Source organism: Humulus lupulus, chromosome 3 (genome assembly GCF_963169125.1).
Source record: "Humulus lupulus chromosome 3, drHumLupu1.1, whole genome shotgun sequence".
NCBI classification, from domain to species: Eukaryota; Viridiplantae; Streptophyta; class Magnoliopsida; order Rosales; family Cannabaceae; genus Humulus; species Humulus lupulus.
In genome coordinates this window covers 179,869,111-179,875,149 of record NC_084795.1, presented here as the reverse complement: position 1 = coordinate 179,875,149, position 6,039 = coordinate 179,869,111, and the positions used below count along the sequence as shown (strand labels likewise).

The following is a 6,039-nucleotide window of genomic DNA, read 5'->3' as shown; positions in this document are numbered from 1 at the left end:
GGGGTGTTCTGCCTTCTTGAATTGGTCTCAGCTCGCCCTGTTGAGTTGTTATGAACATTCCTTGGAACCTGCTCAGAAGGCACGGAGCTAGGGTTCATAGTTCTGACCGATTGACTAATATGGGGTCGATGGTTCCTATAAGGATTAGCAAGTTGAGTACCCTGCTGATTTCGCTTGGAAGGTACGGAGCTCAGAGTTGCAGTCCTGATAGAACGACTAGAATTGGGTTGGTTATTCCTGTGGGACCTATGAGACCCACTTTGCCTCTTTCTGATGTTAACATCGGTTGTAAGAGAGGTAACCGAGCCAGGCCCTCCTCGATCTGCTTGTTAACCCTAGCAAGATGGCTCCTCAATTGGGCATTTTCCATCTTGATGGTTGTCAGATACCCTAGATTGGGATTTGGTGGGTGCGATGCTGAACTCCCAGCATCGTCTTCGCCCACATGTTGCTTTCTTGGGCGTTGCTCAGCGTCGAGGCCTTTTCCAGCTGAAACGGTCGTATGATGCGCCTCTTGATCACCAGGTTGCTCCATTTTATTGTCATGCATAGATCGGGTGACTACCATGGTGAATTTTGAGTGAAACTTTGTGTAGGGGATTAAGCACTAATGACCTCTCAATGAAAGCACCAATCGGTTGACGCGGTTTTTCGCCAACAGTGGATTAAGAAATCCGACAACAGAGATATTAGTGATCTCTTACCAAACTGTAATCAATCAAATAAACAATACCTCAAACAATCACGCTTTAACGTGGTTCAGTGGTTAAAATCCACCTAGTCCACGAGACAATATTATTAATCTCTTTTAGGGTCTTGATGAAATAGTTTCTTACAATTTCAGCAGAGTTTCGGTATATCAAAAAGCAAACCATTTTTCTGTCTATTCCCCTGATATTTATAGTGGGTTTTTCTTAACATCTTTGGGTAACCGCGTGCATAAATATGGTAAATAATCAATCCGAATAATATCCCATTAACATAGGGATATGATTGCCTATGGACTTGACATTCGTTATCTCGGGTAATAAATCTGTAATACAATTTGGGCATTAATGAGCGTATAAGGATTCTCCGAGTCTTCTGGGATCCTTCACTGTGCGTCATGATCAGACTTCTGCGAGCTGAACACTTCCCTTGAGCTGGCTGTTGAAGAGCTGACTGAACTTGACATGAGCCAAGTTCAGAGTACCTAGAAGGTGATCTAGCCAACACACATCTCAAACTAGGTTATTGGCTCAAGAGTCGTCCTGGAGATTTTGTTGTACTACCAAGTTTGACTCGAAGTGCTCACGCCGAGTTAGCTATATGTTCTACCTGTCTGCTTTCTCCATGTGCTTATCTGCCAGTTGTACCTTGAACTAAGTTATTCCATTTGTGTTTATTTTGGGGTACAACACCATGTATTTCTGCTTCATGTATCACGTTAATCATGCTCGAGACATGTTCACGCATAGAAACACATTTCTTCATCTTAGTATTCATGTAGGTTCTAGTAGCCTCATGTCTACTTTGTTTAGATTGCTGCCCAAACATGGCCTGCAGAGATTCCATTATCTCATAAGCAGTCTCCATGGGTTCATGCTTTGTTCTCAGAACATCATTCATGCTCACAAGCATGTAACACTTAGCCTTGTTATTGGATTGAATTCAGGCATCATATTTGTCCCAAACAGTTTTCGCGGCAGTGGCAGCGGGCTCTTCAGGACATTCCTCAGCTAGGAAAAATTTTGGTTCTCACAAATCAACATTAGATTTAGATTTGATATTCTTCTTATAAAATTATCACCATTAAGTTTTTCAAGTAAAAGTACGGCAGTAATCGAATTGCCCATGTTTGACATTACTAAAAGAAATAAAATACAAAAATATTATAATTTGAAAATAAATATCAATAATTTTGGAAAGTAAACATGATGCATGAATGCAACAATCAAAACATATAAACTTAGCATTTACTATTCCACGATAAAACTACCTGATAATTAAAGTGTCGCCTTAGGGTTGGTCAAGTTAATTTCAGACAATCTATACAACACTCTTTTAAAAATAAAGTACCGCTTGTTTGGTCAAGATACAATTATCCACTATAAAACTACCTGATAATTAAAACTACCTGATAATTAAAGTGTCGCCTTAGGGTTGGTCAAGTTAATTTCAGACAATCTATACAACACTCTTTTAAAAATAAAGTACCGCTTGTTTGGTCAAGATACAATTATCCACTATAAAAGCTTACTTGTATCTTTGTGAGTGTAACCCATTATTTTAGAATTTATGACTTAACTTAGAAAATGTCGCCTTATGATCGGTTAAACTTAAAATACATCACTCTTTCCTATCTTTGTAAAAAGTCAACCTTGATATTAATATGACTAGAAACATTCCTTAGGGGGACGGAAACAAAGCCGCCTCGAAGCCCTAATCATATTTCACGGTGTTGTACTAATAATGGAGACCATGGGTCACATTGAGATGGCAATCTTCTCCCGCTCACTATTTTAGAATGTATGTGTTTATTAAACTAATCAATTAATTCCAAATTAATTACTAGTTCATTTATAACCCTATGAATGTAATTAATTATAAAAGCAAACATTTATAAAAGAGCGTGTTTCTATAATTAAAGTGATATAGAATAATTACCCGTTACATTCATCAAAATTTACTAAAACACTTTTTAAATCAAGTTGGTTACCTAAAAGGCCTATATTAACTATTTCATTTATTATGGTGTGTTTTACCAAGTTGTAACTAATTTAAGACTTAGTAGTTTAAATGCAATTGGTTTCACCAAAACAATTCACATAAACATATAGCACAATCCTAGATAATCACGTTTCTACAAAACGAGATGCATGATTAATTAAAATTGTGTAGGGTTTCATGTATGGCATATAATGGACTAATGCATGATCATGTTATCAATAAAATAAAAATTAACATTTATTTAAATAAATACAATAAATAAACAATAAATGATGAATCGATTAGCTATTCACTACTACAAAAAATGATTTTTAGGACTATCGAGGCGCGAATCCTCTATTTGAGAACCTTAAAAAGTGAAGTTTTTTAGGACTTGTGTTGCGAGTTCTAAAATAATCTTTTTAGGATACACATTGCGAGCCCTAAAAGAATGTTTTTAGGGCTTGCAATGCATGTCCTAAAAGATCTCGTTGAGTGCTTTTAAATAAAGTTTTTAGGACTCTCTTCACGTGCCCTAGAATAATTTTTTTCGGATACACAATACGTGCCCTTAAAAATTATATATTAAATTTAAAAAAAAATTAATTTATATTCATTTTAAATTAAAAATTATGATTTAAATGAAACATTTATATACACATCTGAAAACTTATAGATTAAAATAACAAAACTTATAAATTCAATGAGATAGTTACAAAACTTATACTCAATGAAATGTCATATGAGTATCCAAGATTTATTATACATTTAATCAATACCAAGAAAGAAACAAATCTTCCTAAATTAATGAACAATATAGTCCAAATTATGATCAATCCAAACAAATGTATCCTTAGCTTCCTTGCAAATAAAAAAGATGAATACATTGAGGCGTGGTGTGGACACCACAACACCACAACAATATTAGTACATTGAGGTATTTTCACTAACACCTTATTTGCATTACAAGAAAACAACCCAATAAATACCTGAAAAATAATTAAATTTGTTAAGCAAGCTTAAGAACAGTAAGGTCAAATAGTTCTTAAAATATTAATTAGGAAAACCAAACCCAGTACAGAGTTAAAATACATACATTCAAAGCCTAATCGATGCAGAAAGGAAACCATAAATAAAACAAGAAAAAATCTTCCAATATAACACTCATATTTATAGTATAAAAACAAGAGCCCAGAAATCAGAACTAAGAAGAGAATACACTATATAGAATGCGAATACTATTGTAATTATTACAGAGAGCAAAGTAGGACAGAGTGCTCCTAGAAACTTTTATACTTTCAGTACATACAAAACAATCACAAAATGAATATATATATATATATATATATATATTCATATCATATGTCTTATCTCTTGAACTTGAATTTATAGAAAAAATGTGTAAAATTATCTGTAAGCCATTTACCTTCAAGTCCAACACATTCAAACTTAGGGCATCATTGATTGGAATGAAATTAAACACAAATAAATTGTTCTCTCATTTCTATGCAACATTTTCCATAAACAAGAACGAAACACATTCTTTATCATCTCATTGCATATATAAATTATACATCATTCATATAAACACATCTAGGCTACTGAACTATGCTGAAAATGAAGCTTATTTGTAGTTAGACAAAACCAAGCACAATCAGTTTTCATCGTAAAATTTACAGATACAATAGACTAATAATGAAATTGAAATTGATTTATGGAAGATTAAACAAGAATATTGCAAAATTGTACCTCTGGAGCATCGAAATAAATCACACTCATCTTGAAAGCCAAGCTCCGAGTAGCAAGAGATCGAACCAAGGAAGATCTACCAACGATCCCCAAAACGAGGCCACGACACCGCCTCATCCCACGGCAGAGTGTCTGAACCGAGCTAAGCCATCTGGAAGCTGAGAGAGTGTGGCGCGAAAGAAGGTGCAACCGACGCAACAAGCTAAGGGAAGGAAGAGCACTGTTGCTGAGAGAGAAGAAGAGGAGAGTCGAGTGGATCCGGGGGATGCAGGACCAAAGACGAAACAGAAGAAGGGGAGAGTCGAGTGGAGAGGAGGCGTTTCTGGTCGAGGCTGAGAGAAAAGAGAGAGATAGCAGGGCTGAAAGAGAACAGAAAGAGAGAGAGAGAGTGATAGAGTAGGTTAAATTTTTAAGGCTTTTAATTTAAAAAAAAAAAAATCAGCCTTTTTTTTAAATATAGATAAGTTATTAATAGCTAATATTAAATATTATTAATAAGTTGGTTAAATTATTTAAATAACTTATTGTTAATTTATTATATATTATTAATTAATACTTTTTTCTATATTATTAAACATTTTTATTAAATTATGTTCCAAATTATTAATTAATAATTTTTTAGGAATACATTTATTTATTATTATTTATTTAGGGCCCACTTTGAGTGTCATCAATACTCGTTTAGGACACTCAAAGTGTGTCCTTAAAAGTCCTCACTAACTCAAATTTCTTTATATTCTTTTAGGATCCACATCAGTAATTAGGGCCTGCACTGCGTGTCCTAAAAACTATTTTTTAAGGACTCTCACTGAGTGTCTTAAAAAGTCTATGAGTTGTTTTAAGGGCTCACATTTAGGAAAGTGCCCTAGAAAGTGTCCTATAAGCCAGTTTTTGTAGTAGTGATTGGGTATTGAAAAAATAGAATTTAAAATTACAAAGTGGGCTTCAGTCGATTACAAAAACTCTAATATGTTTCTCATTCTCTTAGGCTCATCTTCATAATCTTTAGGAATTTATTAGGCCCAATAATTAACTAGAAACTAATTTTCTGATTAATTTATTTAATAAAAACTATTTTTAATTAAATAATATTTGTTTATCTTTTTAATTTAGTTGAATTTAAATAATTAAAAGAATCAAATTTAAATAATTATTTAAACTTAAGAAAAAATCTTAACAAACTAAAAGATATTTTATTTTTCTAATAAAAATAAAATAAGACAAATAACTTTTCAAATTCAAATAATTTAAAGATTAATTAAATAATAGATAATTCCTTAAATGTAGGGATTTCATGTGCACCAACGCTTGGTGCACAGGTTTAGGGTCGTTGGCTGGGAGGTGCACACTAAGGTCCGGCATGCAGGGGCATGGGATGAGGCGGTGGCCGCTAGTGCACTGGGGCTGAGGGTGCTGGCCATCGGACGCAGGGTCGTGGGGCGCAAGTCGTGGAGCGCATGGGCACTGGCGTGGGGCTTGGCCCACTAGTGTGGGGCTCGAGGTGTGTGCTTACTTGGTGCATGGCTCGGGTCCCTCTCATTTTTCTTTCTCCTTATGACTAGAATAATTACAATGCTATTTCTCAAATAAATTACAAAAATT

General features: G+C 34.4%; 1 long non-coding RNA gene across 1 annotated transcript; it reads right to left on the bottom strand.

The window, feature by feature from the left end:
* Nucleotides 1-3,348: 3,348 nt before the first annotated feature.
* Nucleotides 3,349-4,838, bottom strand: LOC133823307 (uncharacterized). Its single transcript, XR_009888234.1, has 2 exons — nt 4,438-4,838; nt 3,349-3,677 (listed from the first exon to the last, which is right to left on the bottom strand). It is a non-coding gene; the product is annotated as an uncharacterized LOC133823307 (long non-coding RNA).
* Nucleotides 4,839-6,039: the final 1,201 nt, after the last annotated feature.